At 46.6% G+C, this 23987-nt stretch overlaps 1 protein-coding gene across 4 annotated transcripts in view; it reads left to right on the forward strand.

Annotated features, from left to right (window-relative positions):
* Positions 1–23987, forward strand: part of LOC139273836 (lethal(3)malignant brain tumor-like protein 4) — a 563891-nt gene that overhangs the window by 34741 nt on the left and 505163 nt on the right. The gene's annotated exons all lie outside the window — the stretch shown is intronic.

The following is a 23987-nucleotide window of genomic DNA, read 5'->3' on the forward strand; positions in this document are numbered from 1 at the left end:
ATAAAGCTCAATTTTTATCTTTGTTTATAAAACATAAGTTTTTATTAAATTCAGATTCAAGGTTATTGCAATATACAGAACCTTTGTATTGTACATGTTAATAAAGTAGAGTAGACTAAAAACTGTATAATTTGTGTAATTTTCTGGTTGTGTTAAATCAATTATCATAGGAGTTTCATGGATTTATAGAAAAAACATTAAGAAAACATTTTTGATTATATTGAAAGTAAACAATAGTATCAATACAAAGTTAGAACAGTGTACAGACAGGCATTTGTTAAAAATAATTATTTCCACAATAACATTTCATAAGATTGATAATTTACTACAATATGAACAAATTTTGTAAGTCTTCCCCCAAAAAACTAAATGCAATATGTTGTGGATGCATCTCTGTGCCATACAGTGGCAGTAGGCACTTCACTAGAATATAATGGGGTGATAGACCAATCCGTTGCATTCTCTCTCTATCTCTATCAGCGCAGATAGCTGTTAACGGATACGATGTAATTGGGATTACGGAGACACGGCTCCAGGGTAACCAAGGCTGGGAACTCAACATCCAGGGGTACTCAATATTCAGGAAGGATAGACAGAAAGGAAAAGGAGGTAGGGTAGCGTTGCTGGTTAAAGAGGAGATTAATGCAATAGTAAGGAAGGACATTAGCTTGGATAATGCGGAATCTGTATGGGTAGAGCTGCGGAACACCAAAGGGCAAAAAACGCTAGTGGGAGTTGTGTATAGACCACCAAACAGTGGTAGTGAGGTTGGGGATGGCATCAAACAGTAAATTAGAGATGCCTGCAATAAAGGTACAGCAGTTATCATGGGTGACTTTAATCTACATATAGACTGGGCTAACCAAACTGGTAGCAATACTGTGGAGGAGGATTTCCTGGAGTGTACAAGGGATGGTTTTCTAGACCAAAATGTCGAGGAACCAACTGGAGAGCAGACCATCCTAGACTGGGTCTTGTGGAATGAGAGAGGATTAATTGGCAATCTTGTTGTGCGAGGCCCCTTGGGGAAGAGTGGTATAATTCTTCATTCAGATGGAGAGTGACAGTTAATTCAGAGACAAAGGTCCCGAACTTAAAAAAAGGTAACTTCGATGATATGAGACGTGAATTGGCTAGGAAAGACTGGCAAATGATACTAAAAGGGTTGATGGTGGATAGGCAATGGCATTTAAAGATCACATGGATGAACTTCAACAATTGTACATCCCTGTATGGCGTAAAAATAAAACGGGGAAGGTGGCTCAACCATGGCTAACAAGGGAAATTAGGGATAGTGTTAAATCCAAGGAAGAGGCATATAAATTGGCCAGAAAAAGCAACAAACCTGAGGACCTGGAGACATTTAGAATTCAGCAGAAGAGGACAAAAGGTTTAATTAGGAGGGGGAAAATAGAGTACGAGAGTAAGCTTGCAGGGAACATAAAAGCTGACTGCAAAAGCTTCTATAGGTACGTGAAGAGAAAAAGATTAGTGAAGATAAATGTAGGTCCCTTGCAGTCAGAATCAGGTGAATTTATAATGCGGAACAAAGAAATGGCAGACCAATTGAACAAATACTTTGGTTCTGTCTTCACTGAGGAAGACACAAATAACCTTTTGGAAATACTCGGGGACCGAGGGTCTAGCGAGAAGGAGGAACTGAAGGAAATCCTTATTAGTCAGGAAATTGTGTTAGGGAAATTGATGGGATTGAAGGCTGATAAATCTCCAGGGCATGATAGTCTGCATCCCAGAGTACTTAAGGAAGTGGCCTTAGGAATTGTGGATGCGTTGGTGGTAATTTTCCAGCATTCTATAGACTCTGGATCAGTTCCTATGGATTGGAAGGTAGCTAATGTAACCCCACTTTTTAAAAAAGGAGGGAGAGAGAAAACAGGGAATTATAGACCGGTTAGCCTGACATTGGTAGTGGGGAAAATGTTGGAATCAATTATTAAAGACGTAATAGCAGCACATTTGGAAAGCAGTGACAGGATCGAACCAAGTCAGCATGGATTTATGAAAGGGAAATCATGCTTGACAAATCTTCTAGAATTTTTTGAGGATGTAACGAGCAGAGTGAACAAGGGAGAACCATTGGATATGGTGTATTTGGACTTTCAAAAGGCTTTTGACAAGGTCCCACACAAGAGATTAGTGTGTATAATTAAAGCACATGGTATTGGGGGTAATGTATTGACATGGATAGAGAACTAGTTGGCAGACAGGAAGCAAAGAGTAGGAATAAACGGGTCCTTTTCAGAAGGGCAGGCAGTGACTAGTGGGGTACCGCAAGGTTCAGTGCTGGGCCCCAGCTATTTACAATATACATTAATGATTTGGACGAAGGAATTGAATGTAATATCTCCAAGTTTGCAGATGTGGGTGGCAGTGTGAGCTGTCAGGAGGATGCTAAGAGGCTGCAGGGTGACTTGGACAGGTTGGGTGAGTGGGCAAATGCATGGCAGATGCAGTATAAATGTAAGTTTATCCACTTTGGGGGCAAAAACACGAAGGCAGAATATTATCTGAATGGCGGCAGATTAGGAAAAGGGGAGGTGCAACGAGACCTGTGTGTCATGGTACATCAGTCATTGAAAGTTGGCATGCAGGTACAGCAGGCAGTGAAGAAGGGAAATGGCATGTTGCCTTCATAGCGAGAGGATTTGAGTATAAAAGCAGGGAGGTCTTACTGCAGTTGTACAGGGCCTTGGTGAGACCACACCTTAAATATTGTGTACAGTTTTTGTCTCCTAATCTGAGGAAGGACATTCTTGCTATTGAGGGAGTGCAGCGAAGGTTCACCAGACTGATTCCCGGGATGACAGGACTGACATATGAAGAAAGACTGGATCAACTAGGCTTATATTCACTGGAATTTAGAAGAATGAGATGGGATCTCATAGAAACATATAAAATTCAGATGGGATTGGACAGGTGAGATGCAGGAAGAATGTTCCCTTTGCTGGGGAAGTCCCGAACCAGGGGTCACAGTCTAAGGATAAGGGGTAAGCTATTTAGGATCCAGATGAGGAGAAACTTCTTCACTCAGAGAATTGTGAACCTGTCGATTTCTCTACCACAGAAAGTTGTTGAGGCCAGTTCGTTAGATATATTCAAAATGGATTTAGATGTGGCACTTACGGCTAAAGTGATCAAAGAGTATGGCGAGAAAGCAGGAATGTGGTACTGAAGTTGCATGATCAGCCATGATCATATTAAATGGTGGTGCAGGCTCGAAGGGCAGAATGGCCTACTCCTGCACCTATTTTCTATGGGGCCAAGTTTCGGCTTGAGTTGCTCCTGTTTTTTTGGAGTATCTTAGAAATTTGAATTCTCGGCATTTAGTTTGCTCCAGTTCTAGTCAGTTCGAACAGTTTCACTTTGGAGCAGAATTTTTTTTTTCAAAAGGGGACGTGTCCGGCCACTTACGCCTGTTTTCAAAGTTTAGGCAGTGAAAACTTACTCCAAACTAACTTAGAATGGAGTAAGTGAAGATTTTTGTACGTTCGAAAAAACGTCTACACTTTAGAAAATCAGGCGTAAGTTACAAATCAGGCGTAGGGAATGGGGAGGGGAGGGGTTTAAAGGGAAGTTTACAAACATTAAACACTTCAGTTTTACAAATAAAGAGCCATCATCAATAATAAATGATAAATACATCAATAAACCAATCAAAAAAAATTAATAAAAAATTGAAAATTTTTTAAAAAAGCAATAAATAAAATATTTTCTACTGACTGACTGCAGCACCGGGGGTCCTCCAACAGCGTGCTGGGACGCCCCCCCCAGTGTGTCTCTGTCAGTGTCTCTATCTCTCTGTCTGTCTGTGTGTGTGTCTCTCACACTCTGTCTGTCAGTGTCTGTGTTTCTGACAGCGAGGGGAGAGGGAGAAGGGTTGTGGGAGGGGGAGAAGGGGGGAGGGGGAGGGGAAGAAGGGGGGAGGGGGGAGGGGGAGGAGAGGGAAGGGGGTTGGGGAGGAGAGGGGGGAGGGGGGAGGAGAGGGGGAAGGAGGGGAGGGGAGAGGGGGGAAGGAGGGGAGGGGAGAGGGGGGTAGGAGGAGAGGGGGAGGGGAGGGGGGAAGGAGAGGAGAGGGGGAAGGAGGGGGAAGGAGGGGAGGGGGGAGGAGATGGGGGGCAGGGGGAGAGGAGAGGGGGCAGGGAGGGAGGAGAGGGAGGGAGGGGGGCAGGGGAGGAGGAGAGGGGAGAAAGGAGAGGAGGGAGGGAAAGGAGAGAGGAGGGAGGGAAGGAGGGAGGCAGGGAAGGAGAGAGGAGGGAGGGAGGGAAGGAGAGAGGAGGGGGGGTGAAGGAAGGGAGAGAAGGAGGCTGAACGGCCGGGCCCAAGACTTCGGGCTGGATTTACAGGTAAGTGACGTCGGGTCTCGGGACGGGGGGGGTCGCGGAGGTTCAGCGGGGGAGAGAGTCGCAGAGGTCCGGGGGCGGGGGATGGGGGGGAGTCGCGGAGGTCAGTGGGGGAGAAGAGTCACGGAGGTCGGGTGGGGGAAGAGCGGGGCTCGGGTCGGGTGGGAGGAGCCTTATCCACGCAGCCCCAGTGAGGCCATTCGGCCAGGGCTAGGGGCTGCGTGCTTCGGGCCCCTCCCACAGTTTTGCCGCCTGGAGCTACTGCGCATGCGCACCCACTGTAGCGTGCATGTGCAGAGGTCCCGGCACTGTTTTCAGCGCAGGGACCTGGCTCTGCCCCCCACAGCTCGTGCTGCGCCGCGCCCAGGTCCAGAGGACCTGCAGGGAGCCTGAGAATAGGTAAGTTTTTTTTAGGCGCACTTTGTGGCGCGAGGCGCGGCCCGAAACTTGGGCCTTATGTTTTTATGTTTCTATCTCCACTCCTCCTTATTTTCACTCTCCCCATCACATTAGGTATTTTCTCCCTTCTGCCATCCTGCCATTTTTTCTTCTTTTTCAGTTAGACAGAGGCAATTCCTTACATAATTCAGTTTCCAGTTTGTCATATTTATGTCACTCTCTGTTTCTAGTCCTTTATTATTTGATTTTTCCTCTCACTCATGACTTCATCTGCCACTTACATTCCAACGCCTATAATGTATAGAGCTGAATGTGGCATTTCTCTGTGTGATGGCATTAAGTGATCCTTTGTTACAGTAGTTCCTTATTAAATAGAAGGAATCGTGCAGAGAAGCTGCAGCTTGAGAGACGAGAAAGTGGCATTACTCATGTAATCACTTCAGCATTGGTTGCATCTCTGCTATTGTGTAATGTCCTAAATTATCAGTGTTTGAATGAAATATGGCACCACAAAGGCCTGGCTTCAGTTTTGCATTTAAATAGTATAGCGAGTAAACTATTTTCTTTTGATGACATTATTAATATCTAATTATTATCATGGTTTTATACAACAACTAAAGCTAAATTGTGGTTCTTCTGGCTTTATTGAAAGTAATATGTGCAACTTGATAATCCTATAGATACATTAGGCTGTGTCTATAAACTGCTGGAAATTCCTTGTGTATTGACAGTGTATTATTTGTGATGTTATAAATCATTGTCATTTGATGAATTGATTTATTTCGACCATTTTTGATACTAACCATTTTTGTGATTTACATCTTGTGAAATGTTCTTTGATGTGCTGTTTTTCTTCACTCAGAGTGGATGAGCAAATGCAATTTATTTTCCCATACCCATTTCTTACCCATGGTCTGCTGGACATGCCATGGTCCGGGGGGAGGTGGGAACAATAGCAACCTGTGACAGTTCAATCCCCACCTATCACCATGGCAAATCAGAGTTGGGATTGGCCTTTGAATGACGTCTCCAGCTGGGCAGTATACACACATGTGATTTTGCAAGCTCGAATCAGTGAGCGGTGACCCGCTCGTTCATTTCAAATAAAGAATGATCGAGTTGGACCTCATGAAACGTGCAGGGATATCACAAACAAGGACAAAATGGTTTGGAAAAGAAAGTCTGAATCCTGAATATGAACTTTACTTCCTTATGGTTTTTTTCGCCTGAATTCCTCGCAGCAGTGCCTAGGAGATTCTGGGAGACTTGCAGACAATGTGGGTGGCAAATCAAATCGGAGCATGCAGACTAGACTCTAATTTCTCATCTCATCTGAAGGACAGCACCTCTGACAATGCACTGAAATGATGGTCTAGTTTATGTGCTCAGGTCTGTGTTGGGATTTGAATCTACAACCTTGGGACATTAGTTTATTGGTTGCGTTCGGGAGATAGAATGAATATTTTTCTGTTAAGACATTTGCAGGAAGATCCATGGAACATAGTTTTTGGATGGCTGTAGAGGGCAAAGACAGCTTGTATCTGACCATTTTCTTCTTTCCTTGAAGTCTACCCCAAGAGCTTCTGGACTTTGTAAAGGTGCCACGTTTAGTACATTTTAAAAAATGTACTCCATTACCTTCAGGGGTTCAGGCCACGAGTGGGCTCCCAGGTGGGACCCATTACTGCCATTTAACGTGTCACACCCCCACTGATCATAAGCCGGGTCCCTCTGAGAACCTGGGATATGGGAACTCACCGATTTGGGAGTCACTGCTTCCACTTTGCATGTTGGTTGGGACAGGCAGAAGCTCTTCCCCAAACAAGGCTTCCGGGAACTTCAACATTAGGTTAGGACTCAGCATATGTGGGTAGCAGCCTAATTTGTAGGCCTAACAGTGCACTCCCACCATAGGTATGGTGAGAGTGCACACAAAAATCTGACCTTTAATCTTAAATAATTGAAAAATCTTTTGCAATTATGAAGCTTGTAATAACATAACAGGTTGTTTTCTCATTTGCCACTATTTACAGGAGTTTTCAATATTAGTACAGATATTTGAAATTCAAGTCATTCTGAGAGTCATGACATTGCAGGCATTAATGAGCTCACTAAGATTTTCCAAGGTGAACATCAAAATTCATCTTTTCAAAGCACTTATGAAATGAGTGTTCTTTTATTAAATGTGTTTCAAGTATGTTTGATATGATACCACACAGCTTAACAATCTGTTTAAGATTAGTTAACAAATTCTGAAGTGTAGAGACTTGAAAAACAAATATTCGATTCTATTTACATATCTGTATTGGATTCTTTGACCGAGAATATTTTGTTACCTGGCTGGTGCCAAGGATTTAGCGACTACTTTTTTTTTTAAAGTAGAAAAAAATATAGTCCCAAAATGAGCTGTTTTTACAATTAAACAAGATGCATTAAAGTAAAGGTCATAAAAAGTAGTGTGCATTGATATTGTAAAATGAATAAGGCAACAGGCACAGGAGATGTCTCTGTTTCATTTGTGTCACATAATGTTGGCTAACAGCAGAAAATATAAACTGACTTTAATGTTGTATGTCAAGAAAACAAGATACTCAGCTAAACAAAGATGATAAGGAAACTCGCCCTGCCAGCAAAGTAGGAGGAATGGAGACATGTCACTATATACCAAATTAACTGCAGGAGAAAGAGATCACATTGGGTAGGGAATAAGCAGACCCACTTTTAAAGTGGATGAAATTGGACAGTTGGTCCAAAGACATTGGCAGTGAGGTCAGCTCTGGTGATCTCTACATCACTGGCAGTGTGTAGAGATCACCTGAACAGATAGGGATTAAATTAATCAAAACCTACTAACTGCTATACATAATCCATAAACCCCAGGAACGACATCTGAGAGGCTCCATGAAGTAACAAATATTGTGCACTTACAAAATCTAGAAAAGAGTCCCATCTCTGGTTCAGTCAATCCCAAGGAAGGTGCAGAAATTATATGACTATCTTTTACACAGCATATAATTCAAGCACCAGAACCGTAGCTTCATGATGCCAGTGGTGTGTTCAGGGATGTTCCAGGTGGTCTCATGGCTATTATTATTCCTGTGTTGCTTGGGTGTCATGTGGTTGCAGAGTAGCGTCTTCAGCTAGATATGGTGGTGGGGGGAGGGGGGAAGGGTTATACCTTGTACTCTTGCAGCTGTAATGTATGTACATAAGGTCTGCCCACCACCAGGGGGCACTACCGTCAGAGATCCTAGGGTCATAGGTTCACTCATGCTGGGCCCGGTATATAACCTGAACTTCACCTTTGTATCTTCACTTCTGGAAGCCATTAAAGACTGACCAGGTTACACCTAGTCACTGGCTCACAGTACGGAGTTCATTGTATCATTTCATACACTTAAACTGGCGACGAGGCAAATACGAACCCACGCAAAAGTATGGCGAGCACAGCACAATCGAGTACTGTTGGAATTCTCAAGAGATTCAATGAGGGATTGGGGAGATTTCACGGATCGTCTTGACCAGTATTTCGTGGCAAACGACCTAAACAAAGACGAGGATGCAGAGAAACGCAGGGCAGTTCTTCTCACCGTCTGTGGCCCCACGATCTATGCACTCATCAAGAATCTGCTCTCACCCACTCTTCCTACAGAAAAGGATTACAAAGAACCGTGTGCTCTAGTTCGGGAACACCTTAAACCCATGGAAGGAATCCTCATATCCAGATATTGCTTCGATACGCATGATCGTTCAGAAGATCAGGACGTAGCGGCATTTGTTGCCGACCTGAGAAGTCTTGCAGGGCCTTGCAAATTTGGGCCTGCGTTGGAAGACATGCTGCGTGACTTTTTCGTGATTGGGGTCAACTACGAGGCGATCTTAAGTAAGCAATTTAGAGCCTCAGAGAAGAGGCAGATGCTGAAGTACACGGGGTGCACACATTTTCGACGAAATGTCCATCTATAATGCTAAATGTAAAATTGAATGGCTTACCCATAGCCATGGAACTGGACACTGGCGCTAGGCAATCCATCATGAGTAAAAAGATGTTAGAGAGACTGTGGTGCAACAAGGCACTGAGACCAGCCCTGAGTCCCATCCACACGAAACTGAGAACGTACACCAAAGAGCTTATCACTGTCCTGGGCAGCGCCATGGTCAAGGTCACCTACGAGGGCACGGTGCACGAACTACCACTCTGGATTGACCTGGGCGATGACCTCACACTGCTTGGAAGGAGTTGGCTGGGCAGATTCCGCTAGAACTGGGATGACAACCGAGCACTATCACATGTCAATGAGGCCTCATGTACCCAGGTTCTTAACAAATTTCCTTCCCTTTTTGAGACGGGCATTGGAAACTTTTCCGGGGCGAAGTTGCGGATCCACTTGGTCCCAGAGGCACGACCCATTCACCACAAGGCGCGAGCGGTGCCTCACATGATGAGGGAGAGAGTGGAAATCAAGCTGGACAGGCTGCAACGCGAGGACATCATCTCCCCAGTGGAATTCAGCGAGTGGGCCAGCCCGATTGTTCCAGTACTCAAAAGTGATGGCACGGTCAGGATTTGCGGCGATTATAAAGTAACTATTAATCGTTTCTCGCTACAGGACCAATACCCGCTACCTAAGACAGACGACCTATTTGCGACGCTGGCAGGAGGCAAGACGTTCACCAACCTCGAACTGACTTCAGCCTACATGACGCAGGAGCTGGAGGAGTCTTCAAAGGGCCTCACCTGTATCAACATGCACAAGGGACTGTTCATCTACAACAGATGCCTGTTTGGAATTTGGTTGGCTGCAGCGATCTTCCAGAGAAACATGGAGAGCCTACTCAAGTCGGTACCACGCATGGTGGTTTTTCAGGACGACATATTAGTCACGGGTCGGGACACTGTTAAGCACCTACAAAACCTGGAGGAGGTCCTCCAGCGACTGGATCACATAGGGTTGCAGCTGAAGAGGTCGCAATGCATTTTCATGGCAACAGAAGTGGAGTTTTTGGGGAGAAAGATCGCGGCGGATGGCATTCGACCCACAGACGCCAAGACAGAGGCTATCAGGAACGTGCCCACGCCACAGAACGTCACAGAGCTGCGGTCGTTCCTGGGACTCCTCAACTATTTTGGTAACTTCTTACAGGGGTTAAGCACCCTCTTAGAGCCCCTACATGTGTTATTGCGCAAAGGTGAGAACTGGGTATGGGGAAAAAAACCAAGTCATTGCTTTTGAGAAAGCCAGAAACATTTTATGCTCCAACAAGCTGCTTGTATTGTATAACCCGTGTAAAAGACTTGTGCTAGCATGTGATGCGTCGTCGTACGGAGTCGGGTGTGTATTACAACAAGCTAACATTGCGAGAAGTTGCAACCTGTCGCCTATGCCTCCAGGAGCTTGTCTAAGGCCGAGAGGGCCTACAGCACGATTGAGAAAGAGGCATTAGCGTGTGTGTTCGGAGTAAAAAAACTGCATCAGTACCTGTTTGGCCTCAAATTTGAGCTGGAAACCGATCACAAGTTCCTCATATCCCTGTTCGCTGAAAACAAGGGGATAAATACTAATGCCTCAGCCCGCATACAAAGGTGGACACTCGCGCTATCAGCGTATAACTATACCATTCGCCACAGGCCAGGCACCGAGAATTGTGCGGATGCTCTCAGTCGGCTACCATTGCCCACCACGGGGGTGGAAATGACGTAGCCTGCAAACTTGTTGATGGTGGCGCAGCCCACAGACTTGTTGATGGTCATGGAAACGTTTGAAAATGATAAATCACCTGTGACGGCCCGCCAGATTAGGACTTGGACCAGCGAAGATCCTCTGCTGTCCCTAGTAAAAAACTGTGTACTGCATGGGAGCTGGGCCAGCATCCCCGTTGAAATGCAAGAGCTAAACAAGCCGTTCCAGCTTCGAAAAGAAGAGCTGTCCATTCAGGCAGACTGCCTGTTGTGGGGTAACCACATAGTGCTACCCAGAAAGGGTAGGGAGACGTTCATCTCAGATCTCCACAGCACACACCCGGGTATCGTAATAAGGAAAGCAATAGCCAGATCCCATGTGTGGTGGCCCGGTATCGACTCTGACTTAGAGTCCTGTGTGCGGCAATGCCGCGTTTGTGCTCAGTTGAGCAACGCGCCCAGAGAGGCACCACTAAGTTTGTGGTCCTGGCCCTCCAGACCATGGTCGAGGATTCCATGTCGACTATGCGGGCCCATTTCTCGGTAAAATGTTCCTGGTGGTGGTGGATGCTTTTTCAAAATGGATTGAATGTGAAATAATGTCGGGAAGCACCGCCACTGCCACCGCCACCATTGACAGCCTGAGGGCTATGTTTGCCACCCACGGCCTGCCTGACAAATTGGTCAGTGACAATGGGCCATGTTTCACCAGTGCCGAATTAAAAAAATTTATCACCCGCAATGGGATCAAACATGTCACCTCGGCCCCGTTTAAACCAGCCTCCAATGGGCAGGCAGAGCGGGCAATACAAACAATCAAACAGAGCCTTAAACGAGTAACAGAAGGCTCACTCCAAACCCGCCTGTCCTGAGTACTGCTCAGCTACTGCACGAGACCCCACTTGCTCACAGGGGTGCCCCCGGCTGAGCTACTCATGAAAAGGGCATTAAAAACCATATTCTCGCTGGTTCACCCCAACCTGCATGATCAGGTAAAGAGCAGGCGGCAGCAACAAAATGTAAACGATGGTCGCGCCACTGTGTCATAGGAAATTGATCTGAATGACTCTGTGTATGTGCTAAACTATGGACATGGTCCCAAGTGGATCGCGGGCATGGTGATAGCTAAAGAAGGGGGTAGGATGTTTGCAGACAAATTTGGACAAATTTGCAGAAAGCACCTGGAGCAAACGAGGCTGCGGTTCACAGACTACCCTGAACAACCCCTAGCAGACACCACCTTTTTCGAGCCCACAACACACACCCAAAGGATCAACGACACCACCCCGGACCACGAAATCGAACCCATCATGCCTAACAGCCCAGCAAGGCCAGGCTCACCCAGCAGCCCTGCAGGGCCAACAACACGCCAGCCCAGCGAGGGCACAGCCAACACACCAGAACAGACATTTGTACCGAGGCGGTCCACCAGGGAAAGAAAGGCTATAAAGCATGCACTCCCATGTTCCGCCACCAGGGAGCTCTTCCCCTGAAGTCCCAAGGGATCCCAGCATCCCTTGGGAGCACTGTATATAAGCCGGCCCCTAAGGCCTGTTCCTCACTTTGTAGTGCCTTAATAAAGACTGAGGTCACTGTTACTTCAACCTCCCTGTATGCAGTCTGATCTGTGTTAGGAACACAATAACTACAAGGTCACGATCAACTGAGTTTCGAAACAAGATCAGTACCCACTACCGAAAGCTGATGACCTGTTTGATTTTCCCCCGGCTAGCGTTGCATTCATCAAATTGGATGCAACGTCGGCCTACATGACACAGGAACTGGTTGAATCATCAAAGAAACTTACGTGCATCAACACGCACAAAGGACTGCTTATTTACAACAGGTGCCCTTTTGGCATTCATTCGGCGGCAGCCATATTTCAGAGAAACATGGAGAGCCTATTGAAATCCGTCCCCAGGACCGTGGTATTCCAAGACGACATCCTAGTCGCAGGACGTGACACCGCCGAGCACCTGCACAATCTGGAAGAGATTCTGCGTCGTCTGGACAAAGTGGGACTCGGGCTGAAACGTTTGAAGTCCGTTTTCATGGCACCAGAGGTCGAAATCCTTGGACAAAAGATTGCTGCAGACGAGATCAGTCCTACAGACGTGAAAACAGAGGGCATCAAAAATGCGCCCAGGCCCCAGAATGTGATGGAGCTGCGTTCGCTCCTGGGTCTTCTCAACTACTTCGGTCACTTCTTATCCAAATTGAGCACAGTATTAGAGCCTTTGCACAAGCTGCTCAGGAAAGGAGATGACTGGGTGTGGGGTGAACTTCAAGACAGAGCCTTTGAGAAGGCTATAAATCTGTTGTGTTCCCACAAGCTACTGGTAATGTATGACTCATGCAAGTGTCTAGTTTTGACCTGTGACGCATCGTCCTATGGGGTCGGCTGCGTACTCCAGCAAGCCAATGAGTCAGGCAAATTACAACCAGTTGCATAGGCATCTTGAAGCCTGTCCAAGGCAGAAAGAGCCTACAGCATGGTGGAGAAAGAGACTTTAGCATGTGTGTATGGGGTAAAAAAAATGCACCCAGTACCTGTTTGGGCTTCGCTTCGAGCTGGAAACCAATCACAAGCCGCTTATATCGTTTACTCGGAACATAAAGGTATCATTACCAACGCGTCGTCCCACATCCAGAGGTGGGCGCTGACATTATCTGCCTATGATTATGTCATTCGCCATAGACCAGGCACCGACAACTGCGCTGATGCATTGAGCCGGTTACCGTTGCCCACACCAGAGGTGGAACGGCAATGCCCGCAGAGCTACTCATGGTCATGGATGCTTTTGAGAGTGAAGGGTCGCCTGTCACTGCTCAACAAGTTAAGACTTGGACCAGCCAGGATCCGACCATATTGATTGTAAAACATTCTGTTCTTAACGGGGACTGGTCGACTATCCCCAAGGAAATGGGTGATGAAATCAAAATGTACAGCCGTCGCAAAGATGAGCTTTCCATCCAGTCCAACTGTTTACTGTGGGGTAATCGTGCTGTGATGCCCAAGAAAGGCAGGGCAACATTTGTACGGGAGTTACATAGTACGCATTCCGGTATTGTCATGATGAAGGCCATTGCCAGGTCCCATGTTTGGTGGACAGGCATTGACTCGGACTTAGAGTCATGCGTGCATCAGTTCAGCACTTGCATGCAGTTAAGCAATGCCCCAAAGGAAGCTCCGCTCAGGCTGTGGTCATGGCCATCCAACCCGTGGTCTAGAATCCACATCGACTTTGCAGGCCCCTTCCTTGGTAAAATATTTTTCGTGCTGGTGGATGCATACTCCAAATGGATAGAATGTGCGATCATGTCATCCAGCACTTCCACTGTCACCATTGAGAACCTGAGAGCCATGTTTGCCACACATGGTCTGCCAGACATCGTTGTCAGTGACAACGGACCATGTTTCACGAGCTTGGAGTTTCAAGAGTTCATGAAACGCAACAGCATAAAATACGTGAAGTCAGCCCCGTTCAAAACCGTGTCTAATGGTCAAGCGGAGTGGGCAGTTCAAACCATCAAACCGAGCCTGAAACGCGTAACTCACGGTTCCTTGCAGACATGCCTGTCACGCATACTGCTCAGTAACAGGACAAGGCCACACACGCTCACCGGGGTCCCGCCTACGGAACTATTGATGAAGAGAGGCCTCAAAACCAGGCTCTCTCTAGTCCATCCTGACCTTAACGATCATGTCGAAACCCGACGTCAATGCCAGCAGTGATATCACGACCGCGCCGCAGTGTCACGCGACATATCTGTAAATGACCCAGTGTATGTACTTAACCATGGTCAAGGGTCCAACTAGCTCCCGGGCAATGTTATGGATGAGGAGGGTAACTGGGTGTATATGGTTAAGCTCAAGAATGGGCAGATGTGCAGGAAACACATTGATCAAATCAAGCTAAGACACACTGACGAACCGGAACAGTTGGAAGAAGACACCGCGAGCTTAGGTGACCAACCAACTCACGTCCAGCCATCAGAAGAACCCACTGTGGTCAACGCTCAGCCCCAAGTCATGAGAGACTCGGAAAGCACTGGGATTGTACTGAGATGATCAACCAGGGAGCGAAGGGCTCCGGACCATCTGAACTTGTAATGTGGACTTATGACTTGTGTCAAGAACTGGGGGGGGGGGGGGGAGGCGGCGGAATGTAACGTAGGTACATAAGGTCTGCCCATCACCAGGGAGCACTACCGTCGGAGGTCCTAGGGCCATAGGTATACTTGTGCTGGGCCCAGTATATAACCTGTGAGCCAGTTACACCTTGTCACTGGCTCACAGTACGGAGTTCATTGTATCATTTCATACACTACAGTAGCCATATGCTGACATTCCTGGGCAATGGTGGGGGAGGGGGAATGAGTGGTTCAGGAGGAAAGCATTGTGGCAGTTGGCAGTGAAACTGGCACAGACTTGCATGATCATTTGGCAGTGATCACACACCAGTTGGTCTAAGTGGCAGTGAAATTGTATGCATCAGGTCCTCAGGAGACCATTCAGGATGCCTTCATAACGACTTATTGTAATTGTATGTTATTAGGAGTATGTACTAAAAAAATGACAATGCACTCGTACATCAGAACATAAGAAATAGGAGCAGTAGCAGGCCTTTCGGCCCTTCAAGCCTGCTCTGCCATTCAATAAGATCATGGCTGATTTTCTACCTCAACTCCACTTTTCCACACTATCCCCAAATCCCTTGATTCCATGAGTATCTATTGATCTCTGTCTTGAATATACTCAACGACTGAGCATTGACAGCTTTCTGGGGTAGAGAATTCCAAAGATTCACAACCCTTTGAGTGAAGACATTTCTCCTCATCTCAGTCCTAAATGGGCTATCCCTTATTCTGTGACTGTGACCCCGTGTTCTAGATTCCCCAGCCAAGGGGAAAGACTTTCCCAACAATAACCCTGTCAAGCCCTTTAAGTATTTTATATGTTTCTATTAGATCACCTCATCTCATTCCTAAATGGCTGAACTCTGGTTCTAGATGCTCCATCCAGGGGAAACATCCTTTCAGCATCCTTCCCTCTGAATGAGTGATCATAGCATGATTGAATTTCAAATTCAGATGGAGGGTGAGAAAGTTGGATCTCTAACCAGCACACTAAGCTTAAATAAAGGAGACTATGAAGGTATGAGGGTAGAGTGGGTAAAGTGGACTGGGAAAATAGATTAAAGTGTAGGACAGTTGATGAACAGTGGTGTACATTTAAGGAGATATTTCACAACTCTCAAGAAAAATATATTCCAGTGAGGAGGAAAGGGTATAAGAGAAAAGATAGTCATCCGTGGCTAACTAAAGAAATAAAGGACGGTATCCAATTAAAAACAAGAGCATACAAAGTGGCTAAAACTAGTGGGAGGACCGAAGACGGGGAAGTTTTTAAAAGCCAGCAAAGAACAACTAAAAAATTATTAACAAAGGAAAGATAGACTATGAAAGTAAACTACTACAAAATATAAAAACAGATAGCAAGAGTTTCTATAGGTATATAAAAAGGAAAAGAGGACGACACCGGGGAATTAATAATGGGGAACATGGAGATGGCAGAAACTCTGAACAAATATTTTGTGTCAGTGTTTACGGTAGAAGACACTAACAATATTCCGACAGTGGATAGTCAAGGGGCTATAGTGGGGAGGAACTTAACACAATCACAATCACTAAGAAGGTGGTACTCAGTAAGATAATGGGACTAAAGGCAGATAAATCCCCTGGACCTGATGGCTTGCATCCTAGGGTCTTAAGAGAAGTAGCGGCAGGGATTGTGAATGCGTTGGTTGTAATTTACCAAAATTCCCTGGATTCTGGGGAGGTCCCAGCAGATTGGAAAACTGCAAATGTAATGCCCCTATTTAAAAAAGGAGGCAGACAAAAAGCAGGCAACTATAGACCAATTAGCCTAACATCTGTGGTTGGGAAAATGTTGGAGTCCATTATTAAAGAAGCAGTAGCAGGACATTTGTAAAAGCAAAATTAGGTCAGGCAGAGTCAGCATGGATTTATGAAGGGGAAGTCACATTTGAAACATTTGCTGGAATTCTTTGAGGATGTAAGGAACACGGTGGATAAAGGGGAACCAGTGGATGTGATGTATTTGGACTTCCAGAAGGCATTTGACAAGGTGCCACAGAAAAGGTTGCTGCACAAGATAAAAGTTCATGGGGTTAGGAGTAATATATTAGTATGGATAGAGGAGTGGCAGACTAACAGAGAGTCAGGATAAATGGTTAATTCTCTGGTTGGCAATCAGTAACTAGTGGGGTGCCACAGGGATCAGTGCTGGGACCCCAACTATTTACAATCTATATTAACAACTTGGAAGAAGGGACGGAGTGTAATTTGGCCAAGTTTGCTGATGATATAAAGATGGTAGGAAAAGCAATGTGTGAGGAGGACACAAAAAATCTGCAAAAGGACATAGACAGGCTAAGTGAGTGAGCAAAAATTTGGCAGATGGAGTATAATGTCAGAAAGTGTGAGGTCATAGACACATAGACATAGAAACATAGAAAATAGGTGCAGGAGTAGGCCATTCGGCCCTTCAAGCCTGCACCGCCATTCAATGGGTTCATGGCTGAACATGCAACTTCAGTACCCCGCCCATGCACTTTGGCAGAAAAAAAATCAATGTGCAAGTTACTATTTAAATGGAGAAAGATTGCAAAGTGCCGCAGTACAGCAGGACCTGGGAGTACTTGTGCATAAAACACAAAAGGATACTGTTATACATGTGGACTTGTATTCACTCTGTACTGCCACCAGAGGGCTCATTCCCTGGAGTCCCAAGGGATCCCATAATCCCTTGGGAGCTCAGGTATTTAAGGAGGCTTCACAGGTTGGAGAGGCACTCTGGAGACCTGCAATAAAAGACTAAGATCACACTTTACTTTGAGCTCACAGTGTTCAGTCTGATTCTTTCTCCATACACAACAACTGGCGACGACATACAGAAATTCGAACACAAAGATGCAGAGAACAGTGGGCATCCTGGAGGAATTTTCGGAGGGAGATGATTGGGAAACTTTTGTGGAGCGACTCGACCAATACTTCGTGGCCAACGAGCTAGGTGGGGAAGAGAGCGCTGCCAAACGAAGGCCGATCCTCCTCACCGTCTGTGGGGCACCAACATATGGCGTCACGAAGAATCTGCTCACTCCAGCGAAACCCACGGAGAAATCGTATGATGATTTGTGCCCATTGGTCCGAGAGCATTTGAACCCGAAGGAAAGCATTTTGATGGCGAGGTACTGATTCTACACCTACAAAAGGTGTGAAGGCCAGGAAGTGGCGAGTTATGTCGCCGAGCTAAGACGCCTTGCAGGACATTGCGAATTTGAAGGCCATTTGGAGCACATGCTCAGAGACTTTTTCATACTTGGCATTGGCCATGAAACCATACTTCACAAACTTTTGACTGTAGAGATCCCAACCTTGAGTAAGGCCATAGCGTTCATTGCCATCAGTGACAATATGAAGCAAATCTCTCAGCACACAAGTGCTGCTACAAGTACTGTGAACAAAGTGATGTTGTTTTCGAATCGTAACGTACAGGGCAGGTCACACATACCTGCAGCTGCACGTCCGCAGATGACTAAGAGTCCACCATCAAGGGTGATGAATGCAAGGCCATTAACATCTTGTTGGTGCTGCGGGGGTGATCATCGTTTCCATTCATGCCGATTCAAAGAGTATATTTGCAAGGGCTGTGGAACAATGGGACACCTCCAACGAGTGTGCAGGCGAGCTGCAAAGCCTGTTAAACCTGAAAACCACCATGTTGCAGAGGAGTACAGATCCACGGAGGATCACGACGAACCAGAGCCTCAGATCGAGGAGGCAGAGATACATGAGGTGCACACATTCACCACGAATTGTCCCCCGATAATGCTGAATGTTGAACTAAATGGACTCCCGGTGTCAATGGAATAAGACACGGGCGCGAGCCAATCCATCATGGGCAAAAAAGATTTTCGAAAGGTTGTGGTGCAACAAGGCCTCAAGGCCAGTCTTAACTCCAGTTCACATGAAACTAAGAACTTACACGAAAGAACTGATTCCTGTAATTGGCAGTGCTATCATAAAGGTCTCCTACGATGGAGCGATGCACAAGCTATCACTCTGGGTGCTACCGGGCGATGGTCCCACGCTGCTCGGCAGGAGCTTTCTGGGAAAGATATGCTGGAACTGGGACGGTGTCGGAGCGCTATCGCCCGCTGACGACACTTTGTGTGCCCAGGCCTTAAACAAATTTCCTTCGCTGTTCGAACCAGGCATCGGGAAATTCCAATGAGCAAAAGTGCAAATCCACCTAATTCCGCGGGCGCGACCCATCCATCACAAGGCGAGAGCAGTACCGTATATGATGAGAGAAAGGATAGAGATCGAGCTAGACCGACTGCAAAGAGAGGGCATCATTTCCCCGATCAAGTTCAACGAGTGGGCCAGTCCTATTATCCAATCCACAAGGGAGAAGGCACCGTCTGAATCTGTGGCGATTACAAAGTAACTATCAATTGTTTCTCCCTGCAGGACCAATACCCACTACCAAAGGCTGATGACCTCTTTGCAATGCTGGCGGGAGGAAAGACGTTTACGAAGCTGGATCTGAATTCAGCCTACATGACGCAGGAACTGGAGGAATCATCGAAGGCCCTCAGCTGCATCAACACGCACAAGGGTCTTTTTGTTTATAACAGATGCCCGTTTGGAATCCGATCAGCGGCGGCGATATTAGAGAAACATGGAAAGTTTACTGAAGTCGGTCCTGCAAACCGTGGTCTTCCAAGATGACATCTTAGTCACAGGTCGGAACACAGTTGAGCACCTGCAGAACCTGGAGGAGGTTCTTAGTCGACTCAACCACGTGGGACTCAGGTTAAAATGCTCGAAGTTCATTTTCCTGGCGCCTGAAGTGGAGTTCCTGGGAAGGAGGATTGCGGCAGACAGCATCAGGCCCACCAACACGAAGATGGAGGCAATCGAGAACGCACCGAGGCCACAGAACATGACGGAGCTGCAGTCATTTCTGGGATTCTTGAACTACTTTGGTAACTTCTTACTGGGTCTCAGCACACTACTAGAACCACTACATGTCTTACTACGAAAAGGGGACAAATGGGTTTGGGGCAAAAGCCAAGAAAATGCCTTTGTAAAAGTGAGAAAATTGTTATGTTCAAAACAAATTACTTGTGTTGTATGATCGATGTAAGCGTTTGGTACTAGCATGTGATGCGTCGTCATATGGCGTCGGGTGTGTATTGCAACAAGCTAATTATTTTGGGAAACTGCAACCGGTTGCTTATGCATCCAGGAGTCTGTCTAAGGCTGAGAGAGCCTACAGCATGATTGAAAAAGAAGCATTAGCGTGTGTCTATGGGGTAAAGAAAATGCATCAATACCTGATTGGGCTAAAATTCGAATTGGAAACTGACCATAAGCCACTGATATCCCTGTTTTCCGAGAGTAAATGGATGAATACCAACGCATCGGCCCGCATCCAGAGATGGGCGCTCACGTTGTCCGTATACAACTACGCCATCCGCCACAGGCCAGGCACAGAAAACTGCGCCGATGCTCTCAGTAGGCTGCCATTGCCCACCACGGGGATGGAAATGGCACAGCCCACAGATCTAACCATGGTTATGGAAGCATTTGAGAGTGAGCAATCACCCGTCACTGCCCGGCAGATCAAAACCTGGACAAGCCAGGACCCCTTATTATCTTTAGTCAAAAGCTGTGTGCTTCACGGGGGCTGATCCAGTATCCCAGTGGAAATGCAGGAAGAGATAAAGCCGTTCCAGCGGTGCAAAGATGAAATGTCTATACAGGCAGACTGCCTTCTGTGGGGCAATCGAGTCGTGGTCCCCAAGAAGGGCAGAGACATCTTCATCAATGACCTCCACAGTACCCACCCAGGCATTGTAATGATGAAAGCGATAGCCAGATCCCACGTGTGGTGGCCCGGTATCGATGCTGACTTAGAGTCCTACGTTCACAAATGTAATACGTGCTCGCAGTTAAGCAATGTATCCAGGGAGGCGCCGCTAAGTTTATGGTCTTGGCCCTCCAAACCGTGGTTTGGGTACACGTCGACTACGCAGTCCCATTCCTGGGTAAAACGTTCCTTGTGGTTGAAGACGCATACTCCAAGTGGATTGAATGTGAGATAATGTCGGCTAGCACGTCCGCTGCCTCTACTGAAAGCCTGCGGGCCATGTTTGCCACACACGGCCTACCCGATGTCCTGGTGAGCGACAACGGGCCATGTTTTACCAGTGCTGAGTTCAAAGAATTCATGACCCGTAACGGGATCAAACGTCACATCTGCCCCATTTAAACCAGCATCCAATGGTCAGGCAGAGAGAGCAATGCAAACAAGGCTTGAAGAGGGTAACTGAAGGCTCACTGCAGACTCACCTATCCCAAGTCCTGCTTAGCTACCGCACGAGACCCTACTCACTCTCTGGGATCCCACCTGCTGAACTGCTCAATGAAAAGAGCACTTAATACAAGGCTCTCGTTCATTCACCCTGATCTACATGAACAGGTAGAGAGCAGGCGGCTTCAACAAAGTGCATACCATGACAGCACAAATGTGTCACATGAGATTGAAATCAATGATCCTGTATTTGTATTAAATTATGGACAAGGTCCCAACTGGCTTCCCGGCACTGTCGTGGCCAAAGAGAGGTGCAGGGTGTTTCGGGTCAAACTTTCAAATGGACTCATTCACCGGAAAAACTTGGACCAAATCAAACTCAGATTCACGGACTATCCTGAGCAACCCACCTTGGACCCTACCTTTTTTTGACCCCCCAACATACGCACCAGTGGCAACCGGCTCCCCGGTTGACCATGAAGCAGAACCCATCATCCACAGCAGCCCTGCAGGGCCCAACACACCAGGCAGCCCAGCAAGGCCAGTTGCACAGCAGCCCAGCGAGGGCCCAACAAATGATTCAACAACACTAGCTTTCACACCGAGACGATCAACCAGGGCAAGAAGGGCCCCAGATCGACTCACATTGTAAATAGTTAAACTATTGACTTGAGGGGAAAGTGTTATATATGTGGACTTGTATTTACTCTGTACAGCTTATGCATTGTGCTTAATGTTCCAGGATTCAGCCGTACCATTCAGGCAGGTGTACTAATTGGAGTATTTTTCTTTAATTACTGGCATTTTCCACTCTAGTTTTTGCTTAAATAATTTTGAAAAAAGAGGACAATTTGAATAGTTTTGTTGATGTAAAATTTATATTGAGCATTTTAAAAAGAGGCTCTGTATGTATGTGAGAGAGGGAAAATAGCAGTGTTCTGATTGCACATGTGTTTTAGCTTTTGATTTGTGTACTATAAACTTTAGAAAATGTGTTAAGCTGATGAAGAGAGAGAAAGATTGGATTAGAGAGAATGGGAATGACACAGAGTCTAGAGTGATAGAAAGAGACTGTCCTCGAAATTCCATGATGGGGCGCATCCAACCTGTTGATTTTCATGGGCCAGGGAACGATTCCTCGTTTGCCTGCCAGTGACAGGTGCCGTACGAACCAGGTGCACGTCTACGATAGCGCTTCAAAAAAGCTACAAACTCTGGCCGAAGCTCCAGGAACAACCATAAGCTGCTTCTTGTGGTCCTCTTTGTAAGAGAGATACTTTGAAAGGCAATTTAAAAAATATATTTTCCTTCAGAGGTTTAGGTCAGGTCTGATTCACCAGGTGTGCCTTATTTCAGCTGCTTGTTGATGCGGTGTGGCTGATCTCACCACACACACCACTGTTGATCATAAGTCAGCTGGGAATGAGGAACTCCGAGGGCGAAAAATTCATTTGCTTAGTGCCACAGGTTAACGCCCGAGAGGGACACTAACGGGCCGCTAAGCACCTACTGCCCGAGCGCCGCGCAATGACAGCCTGCCGTGAACTTCATTGATGGTTTAGCGGCGATGCTGTCATTTAGTGCTGCGCACTCTAGCGCTACCCACTTTGCGACGCATTTCCGAAATTGACTGCTTTCGCCTGCCGTAGCACCTGCCGCTACTCCTGACAGGGGGAAGCAGACAGTGCACAGAGGATCCTGGGGCGATATCGCAGGGAAAAAAGAGGCAAGTGTTGAGAGTCAAATTTTTAACAATTTACTTAGCTCTCTTACCTATGGAAAGCTGTTGGTAGCCTCCATTCCATTTTTTTTCAAGTTTCAGATGGTTGATCTCACCACCTCTTTAGGCGCTCGGATGCCACTATCCTAGCGCCTCAACTTGAGTAGCGCTCCCGCGTTACTGCCCCACAATGGGCCTTTAGTGCCCTAAAAGGATTGTGGAACGCTTCCCTTAGTGCTCCACTCCCCTCTTGGGGTGCTAATAGTGAATATCCCGGCTGGAGACGCTAAACATCAATCAGCGCTAAAGTTAGCGCCCAGTCGATGTCTATGGGCTAGATTTTCCATTATTGTTGCATGCATAACGCCCACTTAACAGCCATTTTACCGCTGAAATGAGGTGTAACGCCTAGATATCGCCCATTTAGCCACAAAATGGAAACTGACGCTCATTATTAGGACATTTATTGCCAAGCATTACTTTTGCCATGTACATAATGCCGGGCAAAAATAATATCGCTCGCCCACTTTTTTTGGGCGGAATCATCAGAATGGGCGAAACTAATGCCCATAATATCGCCCAGCGTTACCTTTGGTATGTAATTAACGGCGACGTTCAATAATACCGCCCGCCCACTTTTTTTGTCGTAAAGATCACATTTGCCGAAACTAACGCCCAGTATATTGCCCAGTGTCACTTTCACCATTTCGCACACATCTCGCCCACAATATCGCTCGCCCAAAACATCGCTCTGAAAAAGTGGAACTGTTCTGAACTAATCACAGCGGTGTGGGCGCCATTTTTCAAATCGCAGGTCGCTTCATTGAAAAGGCTGCTTCAACTTCGGGGGAGTTTGGATTTACTCTGGAGTTCTTAGGTGAAGTGACCATCTCAAACAGAGATCTTTTCAGACTCTGAATGATTGGGTTTTACTGTAGGTGTCTTTTAGTGTTGAAATTATTGCCTCCGAACAATCGGTATTATACTTTCATTGGAATGGGGCCAGCCAGTTCTCAGCCTGCATCGATTAATATGCAGATGCTGCAGAGTGCAAATGGCACAACGTCGAATACACAGCATTATGTGCCCAATCTAAGACGTGCCGGAATGTGGAGGAGGTTCAGACCATACACACCCCGCACTTACAGAGAGAAGAGGTCTTACCTCGACGCGTCCGAGAACACCTGCCTTCGGAGACTGCGCTTCCACAAAGTGGTGATCACTGAAATATGCCAGCTCATCAGAGCAGATCTGCAGCCTGCCATCACCTTCAGGACATCACTGTCCGTCGAGGTCAAGGTCAAGGCACCGTCTATCTACGCGTCTGGTTCCTTTCGGGCCTCCGCGGTCGACATTTCCCCTCTATCTCACCATACCACACATCGCTGCATTAGACAGGTCACAGAGGTCCTGTGCGCA

Source organism: Pristiophorus japonicus, chromosome 1, assembly GCF_044704955.1.
Source record: "Pristiophorus japonicus isolate sPriJap1 chromosome 1, sPriJap1.hap1, whole genome shotgun sequence".
Taxonomy (NCBI): Eukaryota; Metazoa; Chordata; class Chondrichthyes; family Pristiophoridae; genus Pristiophorus; species Pristiophorus japonicus.